This window comes from Candoia aspera, chromosome 2, assembly GCF_035149785.1.
Source record: "Candoia aspera isolate rCanAsp1 chromosome 2, rCanAsp1.hap2, whole genome shotgun sequence".
NCBI classification, from domain to species: Eukaryota; Metazoa; Chordata; class Lepidosauria; order Squamata; family Boidae; genus Candoia; species Candoia aspera.
Window position 1 is genome coordinate 57,263,689 of NC_086154.1, and position 16,496 is coordinate 57,280,184.

Here is a 16,496-nt window from a genome sequence, read left to right on the forward strand (position 1 = left end):
ATAATTTTCTTCTTCTCATTCTATCACTAAAATTGTTCTTTAGCTGATCCAACTCTTCTTTCAGATGCCAAAAACAAGAATTTTCAGGACAGAAATGTATGTTCTTTGGAACCACATTGTGTCCCAAATTTATTAATGTATTCAGTGTAAATACACCGATGGTGAGGCTTACATGCTGTTAAAGTAATTTACCTTTTACAATGGATATTATTACAGCTACTGGACAGCCATCTTGCCTTGTGGTTCCTTAGCCAACATTCCTCATCTAGAAAGATATAACAATCCTAGTTACTACATAGTAATAGGAAGCCAATTGTATTTGATAGATCTGAAATAGCCAATTCTTTCAGGGCTTTTTAGAGAATTCTTGAGAATTTCAAATACTTTGTTCAATTCCCCTCTGTCCTCAACTTTTCCTGTAGCATCTTCTTTCTTTTCCATCAAATTTACCTTCAGCCAGCCAAGATGCGGAAACAGGATGGCTGCTTTTAAGGGACGTCCACACATCTTACTTGCCCAAGCACAAGGATGCCCTGCTAACTATTTATCAAGGACATGAACGGGTAACACCATCTTGAACTTACATCAGCCCACTGCAAAGGCACCCTCCATCTATTTTTCCTTGCATTCTTCAAAAGTGCTGCTTTTTTTGTTTTTTGTTTTGTTTTACTTCTGCTGACACAAGCATATCAAGTGGTCAGTCTTCTCCTACTGGCCATTTGAGTCTACAGTGGACATAGCCCTCTGGTCACTGATTTTCACTGATTCGGCAGTGGAAGAGTCAGGTTTCCTTATTGTGCCCAAAGACCATCCCTACGACTTTTCTTGTCAACTAATGGATGGCAGGCAGGCAGAAATGGGGAGAGAAGGACAAGAAGTGGATTTTGGAGGTGCCAGCTCTCCCAGGCAAAAGAAACCCGCAAAAAAGAGAAAGAGGGAAATGGGTATTTTGGGTGCCAGTTCTCCACTCCCTCTCATAGAAATCAGACCAGTTTCCTCACATGGAAGGTCCACTTTACTGGAGGAGTGACAGCTTCAGAGGCACCTCCCACTTGGCACATTTCCCCTGTTCCCTGACCCCTGGAGCAGGGGCAGGCATTTTATACACATGTCCAGAAGTCTTCTGCAAGATCTTCTGTCTTCTCTCTTGACAGTCTTCTGTCAAGATATATGTCAAGAAGACTCACAGTGAAAGGTAGCTGTACTATGGTAGAAGTGGCACCTCTGTGATCAGCTACCCACTACCCCTAGCCCATCAGTTGCAAGAGAAAAATAGGGGACCAAAGCAGGAGGAAATAGCTCCTTTGCTGCCCATTCTCTGGAATCCCTCTGCAGGACTGGAGAATGGATAGCAGAAGACCTGTGGGTGTCCTGCTGCCTGTAACTGCCACAAAAGAGGCAATCCCTACCCAACTTATCCCCTCCTCACACTTCTGTTGCAGACAGAAGTCCTGTCCTTCTTTCTTGCCAAGGAAGAATAGGAGTTAGAAGTGCAGCTAGCATTTCTTTAATCCAGCATAGTTTTCTGTTGATTCCTGCACTGGATAAAACACTTCAGTGATGCCATGCTAGCCCAATGTCTAGTACCCTGAGGTTAATTTGTCATTTGACAGAGGCAGATTCTTCTCTGTTGGGCATGATCTCTTAAGAGCAATTACCCAGAGTTCATTCTGCTTAGCTAAACTTCCACAATTTCCTTGAGTGCCTTGTTTTTCAGTTTACATACCTTAGTTTTGTATGACTCTTCTTCCAGCTGGAAGTTATATAAAACAACAGCTGCAGATAGGAGCTGCTTGATGGCTTGATGAAAAAGCCCAGTGTAGATCATAGCACAATCTTCACAGTTCAGCACTTAAACAGTTTTTTTCATGAACATATACACAGGATAGGACTATGATCAGTACAGTATATCAGAGGGGATCCCTGTTGCAAGTTTGCAGTTGCTTCCCCCCAAATTATACATGGACCCTGGACATAGCATGCACTAAATAGCAAGCAGTGATATTATCCAACTACTCCATATTTAGCTAATTTTATTTGCTAGAGTTAAACACAATGGCAATTCAGAGTTGACAATTGAAAGGTATCAACAAGGTAAACATTTAAAACTTGAGTTCAACGTTCCAAATTGTTCATTAAACATTGTCAGTCAAAAATGTGGAAGTTGCGTTTCTAGATTTCAAACACTGACAATACTTAATTCAGGTCTGCTTTTCAGAAACTGTTTTATATTAACAGGAGAAGTTATCTCATATTCCCCAACTGATGCTTTCCATATGTATTGGACCAGGCAAGACTACATGCCTTTAGCTCTTCAGCAACAAAAGACAGCTTAAAAGCATCATGAATTCTTGCCCTAAAGTGGTTACAGGTGCCAAAGAAAAGGTTTCAAGTTTCCAGCGCTGCAACTCTAAAATCCAGACCTGGGGCTTTTGCTTCATTTGTACCAGTTTCTTTAAAGCATCTTCTTTTTCATTACTTGATAAGGTAATACATACTTACCATGATCATACAGAAGAAGATTAAACCCACCAGTAGCCAGTAATGATCACACTGGTTCTTTTTTTTTTTTAATTGTAATTTTTATTAAAAGAAGATTTTACATAAGCTTAAAAAACTACAGAAACACAAAAGGAAAAATAGAAAAAAGAAGGAAATATAAAGGAATAAAAAAAGTGAAAGATAACAAAAGCAAGAGAAAGTAGGAAAAAAAAGAAAGAAAAACAGTATATCTAAAGAAGCGTCTTCTGATCTTTGCAGCAGTTACAATCTTCACCCTCCCAAATTACATATCATGGTTCCCTTCTTCCCATAAACAAAGCTTTGTAATCAATCAATCCCAAAATCACCAATTCATTTTTATCCATTTTCAGCAAAAAGTCCATAAAGCGTTTCCAGTCAATCACACCGGTTCATAAAAAACCCAACATGTAAAATAATATGGGATACAGCTTTTAGTTCATCAGACCCGACAGCTTTACACCAATAATGTTTATCCTGTTGAAAATAATAGGTCTAGCATTCCTTGAGATGAATTAATTTTTTTATCTGCTTCAAAGCTAAAGAGTAGTAGATATCCAGCTATTAAAATTGTTTTGATATTGCTCTTCTGCACAGTTTTGCTTTCAGTAGCTATTTTCAGGAGTCAGAAATGACTTGAAGGCACACAGACACACACGCATGCACGCGCGCACACAGAGCTATATGTGGTTGGTGGTAAGTGGGCATTTTGCCAGGCATATTTGATTTTAATCATCAAATCACAGACTTTTCTAGGGGCACTCTCTTTTTAAATAATGGTAGAAAACATAATGTAATGTAGAAATACCATGCTTTGATTTAAAGAGCATCTTTTGAAATCTTGAACAAAACAAATGGTGCATGATCTTTCATTAAACTACTAATAAACCATTTCTTGGTGGTTATAGGATAAACAAATATTTTCGAAGACAATATTCCTTTGACACCCAAAAAATATGAGCAACAGTTAAAGCAATTCATTGATGAAGTATAATATGTTTGCCAGGAAGGCTTAATTAGTTATTTTGTTCAGAAATCCAATAAATCATGTCCCTATGGCCTATATCCTGAAATGTTGCAAATTCAATAAAGCAGCACAACTGCTCTAACAAATGAAAACTGAAAATAATCTCCAAAAAATGTTCAGAAAAGATCCTATATACCTCCATTTTTAAAAATATAGCTGTAAAATATTCCCAGATGGTGCTGAGCTAAAATTTTGCAAACATTTTTGCTTTTCCACAAAATATCCTTTCATCCTTCAGCAAAGGATCATTACCTTGTCTTGGTGCTGGAGCTTGAGCACCTCAATGATGCCATGAGCTAAACCGTGAAGGGCCACCCAAGACGGGAAAGTCGTGACAGAGAGGTCAGACTAAATGCGATCCCTGGGGAAGGTAATGGCAACCCACCCCAGTATTCTTGCCATGAAAACTAAATGGATCAGTACAACCAGAGATATGTCGGTATACCATCAGAAGATGAGACCTCCAGGTCAGAAGATAGTCAAAATGCTACTGGGGAGGAACAGAGGATGAGTTCAACTAGCCCCAGATGTGATGATGCAGCTAGCTCAAAGCTGAAAGGATGGCTAGCGGCTGACGCTGCTGGTGGTGAACGACGAATCCGATGTTCTAAGGATCAACACACCATTGGAACCTGGAATGTAAGATCTATGAACCAGGGCAAATTGGATGTGGTTATTGGTGAGATGTCAAGATTAAAGATAGACATTCTGGGCGTCAGTGAACTGAAATGGACTGGAATGGGCCACTTCACATCAAATGACCACCAGATCTACTACTGTGGACAAGAGGAACACAGAAGAAATGGAGTAGCCTTCATAATTAATAGTAAAGTGGCTAAAGCAGTGCTTGGATACAATCCAAAAAACGACAGAATGATCTCAATTCAAATTCAGGGCAAGCCATCTAACATCACAGTGATCCAAATATACGCCCCAACCACAGATGCTGAAGAAGCTGAAGTAGAGCAGTTCTATGAGGATCTGCAGCACCTACTGGACAACACGACTAAAAGAGATGTTATTTTCATCACGGGAGACTGGAATGCTAAGGTGGGCAGTCAAATGACACCTGGAATTACAGGTAAGCATGGCCTGGGAGAACAAAATGAAGCAGGACATAGGCTGATAAATTTTGCCAAGACAACTCACTCTGCATAACAAACACTCTCTTCCAGCAACCTAAGAGACGGCTTTATACATGGACTTCCCCAGATGGACAACACCGAAATCAGATTGACTACATCCTTTGCAGCCAAAGGTGGCGGACATCTATACAGTCGTAAAAACAAGACCTGGAGCTGACTGTAGTTCTGATCACAAACTTCTTATTGCAGAATTTAGGATCAGACTAAAGAGATTAGGGAAGACCCACAGATCAGCTAGATATGAGCTCACTAATATTCCTAAGGAATATGCAGTGGAGGTGAAGAATAGATTTAAGGGACTGGACTTAGTAGATAGGGTCCCGGAAGAACTCTGGACAGAAGTTGGCAGCATTGTTCAGGAGGCGGCAACAAAATACATCCCAAAGAAAGAGAAAACCAAGAAGGCAAAATGGCTGTCTGCTGAGACACTAGAAGTAGCCCAAGAAAGAAGGAAAGCAAAAGGCAACAGTGATAGGGGGAGATATGCCCAATTAAATGCAAAATTCCAGAGGTTAGCCAGAAGAGATAAGGAATTATTTTTAAAGAAGCAATGCGTGAAAGTGGAAGAAGACAATAGAATAGGAAGGACAAGAGACCTCTTCCAGAAAATTAGAAACATCGGAGGTAAATTCCAGGCCAAAATGGGTATGATCAAAAACAAAGATGGCAAGGACCTAACAGAAGAAGAAGAGATCAAGAAAAGGTGGCAAGAATATACAGAAGACCTGTATAGGAAGGATAACAATATCAGGGATAGCTTTGATGGTGTGGTCAGTGAGCTAGAGCCAGACATCCTGAAGAGTGAGGTTGACTGGGCCTTAAGAAGCATTGCTAATAACAAGGCAGCAGGAGACGACGGCATCCCCGCTGAACTGTTCAAAATCATGCAAGATGATGCTGTCAAGGTAATGCATGCTATATGCCAGCAAATTTGGAAAACACAGGAATGGCCATCAGACTGGAAAAAATCAACTTATATCCAAAAAAGGGAAACACTAAAGAATGTTCAAACTATCGAACAGTGGCACTCATTTCACATGCCAGCAAGGTAAAGCTCAAGATCCTGCAAGGTAGACTTCAGCAATTCATGGAGCGAGAATTGCCAGATGTACAAGCTGGGTTTAGAAAAGGCAGAGGAACTAGAGACCAAATTGCCAATATCCACTGGATAATGGAAAAAGCCAGGGAGTTTCAGAAAAACATCTATTTCTGTTTTATTGACTATTCTAAAGCCTTTGACTGTGTGGACCATAACAAATTGTGGCAAGTTCTTAGTGGTATGGGGATACCAAGTCATCTTGTATGCCTCCTGAAGAATCTGTATAACGACCAAGTAGCAACAGTAAGAACAGACCACGGAACAACGGACTGGTTTAAGATTGGGCAAGGAGTATGGCAGGGCTGTATACTCTCACCCTACCTATTCAACTTGTATGCAGAACACATCATGCGACATGCTGGGCTTGAGGAATCCAAGGCTGGAGTTAAAATCACTGGAAGAAACATTAACAATCTCAGATATGCAGATGATACCACTTTGATGGCTGAAAGCGAAGAGGAACTGAGGAGCCTTATGATGAAGGTGAAAGAAGAAAGTGCAAATGCTGGCTTGCAGCTAAACCTCAAAAAAACCAAGATTATGGCAACCAGCTTGATTGATAACTGGCAAATAGAGGGAGAAAATGTAGAAGCAGTGAAAGACTTTGTATTTCTAGGTGCGAAGATTACTGCAGATGCTGACTGCAGTCAGGAAATCAGAAGACGTTTAATCCTTGGGAGAAGAGCAATGACAAATCATAAAATAGTTAAGAGCAGAGACATCACACTGACAACAAAGATCCGCATCGTTAAAGCAATGGTGTTCCCTGTAGTAACATATGGCTGCGAGAGCTGGACCATAAGGAAGGCTGAGCGAAGGAAGATAGATGCTTTTGAACTGTGGTGTTGGAGGAAAATTCTGAGAGTGCCTTGGACTGCAAGAAGATCAAACCAGTCCATCCTCCAGGAAATAGAGCCAGACTGCTCACTTGAGGGAATGATATTAAAGGCAAAACTGAAATACTTTGGCCACATAATGAGAAGACAGAACACCCTGGAGAAGATGCTGATGCTAGGGAGAGTGGAGGGCAAAAGGAAGAGGGGCCGACCAAGGGCAAGGTGGATGGATGATTTTCTAGAGGTGATGGACTCGTCCCTGGGGGAGCTGGGGGTGTTGACGACTGACAGGAAGCTCTGGCGTGGTCTGGTCCATGAAGTCACGAAGGGTCGGAAGCGACTAAACGAATAAACAACAAATCCTTTCATTGCTTTAAACCAGTTCATGAGAGAGTTTCAGGGGAAAAGAGAAAATAGCTGAATCAGGTCAATGCTCCTTTCCCCCACATCAACAATTGGTGGTTGATGCAAAACCATTTGTTATTCTAATTTCAACTGAATATTATATTAATTTCAACAGAAACTAGATAGAGACATGTCCCAACTTAGGTCACAAATCTAACTAGAGTTCGATCAAGCAACGTTCATTGCGTTATGATTCTGGCCATTAATGCAATTATGAGAGCAAGACGGTCATATGGGGATTATCAACTCTAAGAGGGAAGCTATGAGAAATCATCACTTTCTGACAATGACTTCTTCTTAGAGCTGGACTGTGAGCAACTGACTAAATGAGATAGGAAATGGGAGCCAGCTGCTAGAGCATAAACCAATGGCTGATATCAAAGCAGTAAAGAGCAAAAAAAAAAAAAAAAAGATTAAAATGCAAATTTGGCATGCAAGTAGGATTCATGCTCAAAAAGGCCACAAGGCAAATGAGGTGGCAATGTCAAGGAACTGACTTTCAGGACTGAAGGTCAAATTAAAAAGTAGTGTTGAGGAACAAGTCAAGGTTGAATAGCTCTGGAACATGTATGCTTAGGTGGTATTGTACACAAATTGCATAAATAACCCAGGTTTTTGCTGATAGGTGTGGAAGCAGCAGATGTACAGCACTTCTTTAAAATCTGATGGACTTGCTCTGTTTGGTCATTGGCTCACAGGTAATGCACTATGGACAGCACAGCTATATTCCTAAAAACTCTTCCAGAAGCAACATGTGAACTCTGATCTATAGACTCAAAGGACTTTTTGGCAAATGCATCAAGGCAAGGTAGTGGAGGTCACATTGCGATCCAAGCCCAGCCACTTTTGTACATGTGTGTGACACTGATACATGTACAAAAGCGGTTGGGATTGCATTGCAAGGCTGTTTCCACCATCTTGCTTTATTTGACATCCCACCACCAGGTTCCATTGCAAGAACTCCCCTTTTTAATTCTGAAATGTCTTCTCTTTGACCAAAAGGTCAGTAGGGAAATTTGGCCTGAGCTACATAAAACAATGGGATTTTGGAATTAGGCCAAAGGCTACAGGCTGCTCACTCTATTTTTTGAGGTTTAGTCTTCTTGAGAATCTCTCTCAACCAATATTCTGCCTTCAAGAAACTTACAGTACAAGCAAAAGTTTATATTTCAGTTCATGTATTAGTCTAAGGGAAGTGCAAAACTAGTAATATCATCTGAAACCTAACTGTCATGGTTCCTGTTCCAGTGTTCCTGAAACATCGCAACAAGTTCCCATGCCATGCTGGTGCTGACACAGGTTGCTGTCCAGGAGCGGGCTGCTACTGCTCCTTTGTGCCAGGCAGCAAGCTGGATGATGCAAGTACCGAGGAATGCATGTTTGGACTAACTTACTGGTCAAGGACGTTACCCGAAGACTGCCAGCAACCGTTAGGAACACCTGCAGGGGGATGGAATTGTACTGACTTTGTGGGGAGGGGTCTGGGATTGCTTGTGGTTTAATTGGGAGAAATACCGTGCTTTTGGTATTCTCAGCTTTGCCTGTGTTTCTGCATACTATTCATCATTAAATTAGATTTCCATAGAAGTTCTGTGTGAGTCTGATTTTTGATTTGGATAGGCAGTCATTACACTCACTTTCTTTGAAACAATAAAGAGAAAGAGCAGTGTACCTCAGAAGAGTCACCCTCTGCTCTATAGACTTTTTATGCATCAGAAACTTAGTAGGACAGCTTCCCTGATGGGCAATGGACCTGGAGCTTGTCTGGAGATTCTAGCAGAGGAGTGCAGCTCTCGTTACCCTTGACTGAAGGATGGTACAGTCCTCTTCCACTAAGTGTGCAGGTTTAGGAGGGATGCACATGGAGCTGTGCGGGAGGAAGGCGACCCCCACCTAGTCATCTCTGGCAATCAATGGGGTGACAGATATCCCAACCAGATCACCCTCATGTCCACAATATGCAACAGTACCTAGCATTTTCAACTCCGGAGTGGGTAAATTCAATCCAGCTGCTCCTGCTCCCCTGCCCCCAGGTTGTTCTTCTACCTCCTCATAAGTTTCCTGTTTTGATAGTGGTTGAGAAGTACTTTCGAAGTGATGTAACTGAACATATGTCTTCCTAGGTGGGCTGCACTTGGGTGTGCCTGGTTGCTGTCTTTATCTGCAGATGCCAACAGTTTGGGGGACATACTCATCAGTGATGTTAAGACCTTCAGGCAGTTTATCTGGGTTACAACGTGTGCCAAATTGATTGGCCCATGTTACATTTCAAGTTTCTATTCCGGTTTCACTTCAGATCATAAAAACCTTTCACCTTTCACTAAAGTTTCTATTCTTGCAGCAGTATTTTCATGCCTCCGTTTGAGGAAGATACTCTTGGGCATCAGTGTTTTTGTGCATGCAAAAGAATTGGATTCAACCATTTAATTGTTTCCAAGTATTCAAGGGTCAATACAACCTCCCAAAGTACAGACAGCTTGAAAAATAATTCACAATGAGACAGACTGGGAGCTGTTAACAGATGGAGCTTCTTCTGGACAGCTAGAAAGAGTGGTTTTCTCTTATCCAGAGAATCTGCATTTACATGAGATTAGGAGGAGAACGGTTTTCACAATGTACATTTGTCTTTTACAAAAGAACCCCCTGACTTTCTAGGTACATCCAGGTCTGTGTTCTGAAGACAATCCATGATGGCACAGTATTGTCATCCATGGCTTTACTCCTCAGGTCCAATCAAACAAATCCCACCTTCTGGATGCTTGGGCTCAGCCACAGCAGCAAGCTGATTTCTGGAACTGTAACTCCTTGCTCGGCATGATGAGCCTTATCATTGAAACCATATGGTCTTGGAATTTCCATATGGCCTTCCTGCCAATTTGCTTGAATACCCCCTAGTTTAGTCTCTCTCACCCTCCTTCTCTCTCCCTCTTGATGGAGGCAGCGCCAAAAATAGCAAACCAAGAATTTGCTTGTGTTATTTCTGAGTTTGCAACTTGGAGACCCAGTGATGGAGGAGGAGGTGGAGGAGGAGGACGAGGCGGCAGCCAACACTTATGGGTAGCACTGGTGATGCAGGCTCACAGTTTATCTTTCTAACCAGCCTAACATAAATTGTCAAATTTCAGTTGACAAGTAAAGCCATTAAAAAAGAAGTAGCAGAAATTTGTAAGGTGGTTAATATTAAATATTATCAATAGCTGGAGTAATCTGATAAATGTAACTGGAGTAATCTGATAAATGCATGGTTTGCTCCTGAATATTCCAGTAACTCCAGTATATTCCAATATTCCAGTAATACTCCAGTAACTGGAGTAATCTGATAAATGCATGGTTTGCTCCTGAATATTGAAACTAGCCCTCATACTTTGTATATTATGTTATTTTATTTCAACAGAAACCCTTGGTATTGCTTTATAGGCCAAATCAGCCATCAGACCCCCTGATAGAAGAAAACCAAAAAACGGTCAACAACTGTGAGATTAGAAAACTCATGTAATTCCTAAAAGATGCCAACATCTCATGTATGATTGATGAAATTTATAAGATCTGGCCCTTTTTGCCTCTGTGAATATGAGTGTGGTGCTCAGGGCCAGAAAAAATTGCTAACTCTTTTTCTAGGCCCACAGTCTTCAGATTTTCTACCTTCCAGGAAATCTTTCCATGTGAACCTACAACTATGAACAGATAACGTGCATTCTTTATTAGTATCTGTGCAATTTCCTCTACTGAATCAGCCAAAGCCCCATATTCTCTTGTACTATTTACAGTGACTGGCACAGGTTCTCAAGGGCTCAAAGGTCTTTGTAGCTCTGCCAACAGAGCTCCCAGTTAGTAGGCTCTGAATCCCAGACCTTTTCTGTACAGAGACCTCATTTCACCATTGATGCTTGGAGTTACCCTCTTCCATAAGTTGTCTGCCAATGAGCATATGGTTCATCAGCCTTTGAGGACCAAGCTATCACTCTGTGTAAAGGGCAGATGCATGTTGGATGAACAATCCATGACCCATGAACTACATAAGACTCTCTGGGGCCACCTAGCCAGAGATATTCAGGGACTAATTTCAATGGTGTAGATATGAATGCATTGATTAAAAAATAGAAGCCTAAAAATAGATGGGTAAGTATGCAATATGTTTGACACCTCTATTTTGTTTAACTCATTCCTGCCTTTTTTACCCCTGCCCATTAAAATTTGAAAAGTGTAGTTCTTGGCTGCAAAAATACAGCCACTTCAGTTATAAGACAATATTGGTGGCATTGGATGAGCTGCTGCTGGCAAGGAATCAATGACAAACCTTTGAGGACTTTCAGATTTCCTAGACTGGGTTGAAATCACAGCTGTAAGAGATCAAAGATTGCTACGCAGATTACAGAGATAAACCCCGTAACGATAGCTGTAATTACAATTTCCATTACACTGCCTAGGATCCAAATGAACCTAACATGATGAAACATTTATCATTTGAGCTTAAAATATTTACATTTTCTGTTTAGTTGATTTTTAAAAAAATACCAATGTCAGAAACAAAGCCATTCTGTGCTTTGTTTTTTCACTCTTATGAATGACTGGCAGAAAGTAAAACCCCTCTTCCTCTTCCTCCTCCTCCTCCTTCTCCTCCTCCTCCCCACTCCCTCCCTCCTCTATTTTTGTCAATATTGGATTGGAATAGTACATAAGCCAGCAACACTTTGTTGAAACCTGAAGCATGCCATTTGATGAGTTCCCTTGCATTGCTAAATTAAGTCACTCTGTCTCTTTTTAATTTTACAGCAAAACTGTGAAGCCTTGAAAGTATGCCATGAACAATAGAAAAAAACATCTGCTGAATCCTAAATTGTGATGTTCACTCAGATGTGTGGTACTTTTATACATTAAGTGCGAACCATTGTTTTTGACAAAGGAACTGGAGAACTCATTCACCCCAACTGAATATTGCATTTCTTGCAAAGTATCAAAAAGATAAGGGGTTAGAGATATGATACTAGAGTAGAAAATTGTACAAAATCTATGGCATACAGTTTTCATGGGGACATTTGTTTTCTACCTGGTAAAATGCTTAAAGTTCTATAAATGGCAGCATACTCTGAGCTTATTTTACAAGTCTCTTCCTTTTATAGGTACATTGCCATATCTCCTTTCTCCAGTACAGAACTCATGTACCAGTACTCTCCATAGCAAATACAACACACCAGCATGGGAGGATAATGATTTATAATGCGTGAATTGGGGTTCCATATTGGCTATCTCTCAACAGTCCTAACAACAACCATGTTAAGACAGACCAGTTTTATTATCACCGTACTGTTGGTAGTGGAATAGCTAAGATGCAGAAAATAGTGGATTCCTAGTGAGTTTATAGCTACCACATTGCATGAACAAGCCGATCTGTATAGGAGGGAAGAAAATACACTCCAATCCTCACCTTGAATATCCCCACATGCCCAGACTATCCACAGTCAGTAGGAGATTTGCAAGCATTTTTGTCTGAAGGCACTTGCAAACCTATCCAAAATCAGAAGACCTGCCTTACTAAGATTCATACTAAGTTCCAGTAAGGCTTTGGGAGTCCAGAGGAATATAAAATCCATAAATAACTAAGTAAATATAAAAAAAATCTGTAAATAAATACTCACAGGGAAGCTGCAAGTCCTTGCCCTTTCATGTTTAAGGTCTGCAGAGGAATCAACCATGTGTAAATTTGAGGAACAGGACAGACCCTTTCACCTTTCTGAATATTTTGAATACTTGCCTCAGCAGCCTGAGTGCCTGCAGTATGGAACAATGGAGCCAGAATGTCTCGTTCTCCCTTTAGATGCTGCAGTTTTCATGGGATTTGGGAGCATTTCTTGGATTTGTGGACAGTAAGGAAGATGATCTTGACAGAAATATGCACGTACTATTACCTAAGCAAAGGGGGCTGAAATGTTTTTTAAGCCCTGGGAAACAAGACAATATTTGGAAGCAGCTCAGGCAGATGCCTCCTCAATTGACTGTGGTATTGGTAGCAGGGGGTGGGGATGGAGGTACAGCACCATCAGGTTTGCAAGGTTCTGTTATTATAGGCCAGCGTTTCTCAACCTTGGCAACTTTAAGATGTGTGGACTTCAACTCCCAGAATTCCTCAGCCAGCATGCCTGGCTGAGAAATTCTGGGAGTTGAGGTGTACACATCTTAAAGTTGCCAAGGTTGAGAAACGCTGTTATAGGCAATCTTAATAACAGTAGTTCTAGTCTTCCTGTGGAATTGATTTCCTGCTCTAGTCTATCTAGTGGAGCTGACAGGATTAGACAATCTTGCTTTTAATTGGACCCAATATTAAACTCATACATATTTTGAGGGCAAATTCGGTCCACTTCTTTTCCATGAGAAGAAACTTATTATTATTACTATTATTTATTTATTTATTTATTTATTTATCTATCAAATTTTTCACCGCCCATCTCCCCCACAAGGAGGGACTCTGGGCGGTTATTATTTAGATTTATTAAAGCTGCCTCACTCCAAAAATATTATGGGTGATTTACAACATCCACAATACAATTAAAAATAAAACAACAGAGCTTAATAATGGATAGCAGCCTGGAAAGAAACAACCATAGCAATAAAAACATGAGAGGCGATCCATTACCCCACTACCCCAAGGCCTGGGAACAGAGCCAGGTCTTAAGAGCCTTCCAGAACCCTAGGAGAGTGGGTGCCATACGTATATCTGGGGGGATGCTACTCCAGAGGGCAGAGGCTGCAACAGGGAAGGCAGGCTTCCCCAGTCCCACAAGATGACAATGTTTAATTGAGGGGATTCTGCCTGAACACACCAGGCAGGCAGACTGGATCCTGTAGATGACCAGGCCCTATACCATGAAGGGCTTTATAAGTGATGACCAGCACCTTTAATTGCACCTAGAAGCTGACTAGCAGCCAATGCAGCTCACGTAGCAGCGATGACACATAGCATAACAAGAAGTGCCCTTTACTACTCACATTGCTGCATTTTGGATCAGCTGTAGTTTCTGAATGGTCTTCAAGGGCAGCCCTATATAAAGCACATTGCAATGGTCCAGCCATGAGGTGACTAGGGTATGAGAAACTGTCTGAAGGGTCTCCTTCAGAGGAACAGGCACATCTGGCGCACAAGATGAACCTGTGCAAAGGCCTTCCTGGCCACAGCTGCCACCTGCTCATCAAACAGTAGCTGAGAGTCCAAGAGGATCTCCAAGTTGCCCACTTGTCTCAAGTGGGGAAGTACAACCCCACTCAAGACCAACAGTGAAAATGTCCCTGATCCTGGGGATCCAAACAGCCACAGTCACTCAGTCTTGCCAGGATTGAGCTGAAGTCTGTTCCTCCCCATCCAGACCTAAATAGCCTCCAAACACTGGATTAGTACAGCTTCGCCTGGGTAGTCCGGGATAGAGAAGTACAGTTGGCTATCATCTGCATACTGATGCTACTGAACCGTGAACTGACAGTTGCATGCAGATGTTAAACAGGAGGAGAGAGAATGTCAGTCCCTGAATCTCCCCACACATGAGGGGCCATGGACACCATCTGTCAACACCATCTGGAAACACCACTGAGGAAGGTGACCAATTGCAACACAGTGCCCCACTCCTAACCTCCATAGTCAATCCACGATGATACTATGGTTTATGGCATCAAAAGTCACTGAGAGATCAAGTAGCACAAGCATGAAGAATTCACTATGTAGCATTGAATGCCTGTCCCTTGTTGGTTGATGCCCACGATGACAGAGGGCAAGGCAATTAAGGCTAGGAGGTGCTGGGGTAATTGGCAGCAGAGCCTGGCCTGAACATTGCAGCCCAACGGGCATCCTGGCAAATCTCCATCAGAAACCAATTTTGTACATGGCAAATTGAGGCAAACAAACATGAAGTTCAGCTTTAAAACAAAAACAAAAGAAATACATTTTTAAAATCCAACTTGGATACTGTGGAACAGAACATCTGAGGAGGGAGATAGATTCACAATAGCTCACTGAAACTCATAGGCATATAGTCAAAGCCTAATACCATTTTCCCCCAAATTAAGTGTCCTACTGCTATTCCCACTGTTAAATATCACCCCTTCAGAAGGCCCCAAATTGCCATTTGAAAAATAAATTTCAGCCCATTTTCAGGCCTTTGCAAACCACTCCCAACCTCACTCTCAAAACTTTTCAAAGCACCCGCAAATTGGTCCCCAAAATGGCAGTTGGTAGATAATACTGTATTTTATTCTTTCTCCCTGTATTTGCAAAGCTCTGTAAGTACACAGCACATTGCAGAAATGGATAGGAATGTCAATGATTAGGCCAGGTACAGGTGAGTGTATAAAGATTGCCATGGTGATCTCTGTGTATAACATTCATAGCATGACCCAAATTACTTTTCCTGCTTAGATCAGGCAGCCTGTATCTAAAACTGTAATTCTGTGTCAGCTTCTCTGAGAGCAACCTGCCATGCTGAATAATTCTATTCTTCTTTTCCAATTAATAAGAAGTCGCTTGTGAGATGGGCAGTGTAGAAATATGAGAAACAAACAAACAAACAAACAAACAAAATAATTCAGTTGCAGGGGGATACAAGAAGCAAGCCAACAGTAAGGGAGATGGAGGAAACAGATGGTCACCTGATTACTTACTTCCACCAAAGGGAAGACAGTCAGTGGGATTGGAATGTTAAGAGTGGGGATTTAAACCAGATGTGACCAGCTGTAAGGAATATCCAGGAAATCTTGCCAACAGGAAGGTGGGCTATGCACATAACGTGCCTTTATCAAAAGCAGGTTTGGGCTACAGATGTTCTCCCCTCCTCCCTAGTTAGTGTGATATAAATTGTTATGATGCCAAGCCTAGGCTTTCTCTTCACTATTTTTTATGCTGTTGTTCTGTCAGTCAGATAATTAGATGGCAATCATAAACTGGACTTAGACCAGAACCGTGAAGTTCACCATTCTCTGGTAGTAAAGAGTTAAATAGATCATTCTGTTTCTCAATATTTTTCCCAGCCTAGATCTGGTAGTTGCATGCTTAAGCCCAAGTCCATGTTAAGATACACAGTGTGAAATTGAAATGGAAATGACATGTTTGGGATGAGATTTTTATTTGTTAAATGCCAAAAGAATTGCATGGAAACGTTCCAAGCCAACATTAAGCTTTTCGGAATTGTTCCAAGGATGCAGAATAGAAATTGAAGGAGTCCCAGGCAGTGTAGATTACTTACATGTTGGCAGTTACCATGCCAAGACAATTTAGAAAGTATGCAGACAGAACTGTAAGATTTGAAATCTGATCTTCTACCATGAATAATCCACTGATATTTAAGGCAACATTTTGGTTTTGCCTTCAGTATGAAAATAAGGTCTAAAAACCAAGAAGTTGTGAAATGAATACTATTCAGTGAAGACAGAAATGGGTCAGCAAAGAGAAGGAGGAGATTATCTTGTGTCCATTCCTCCTTCTG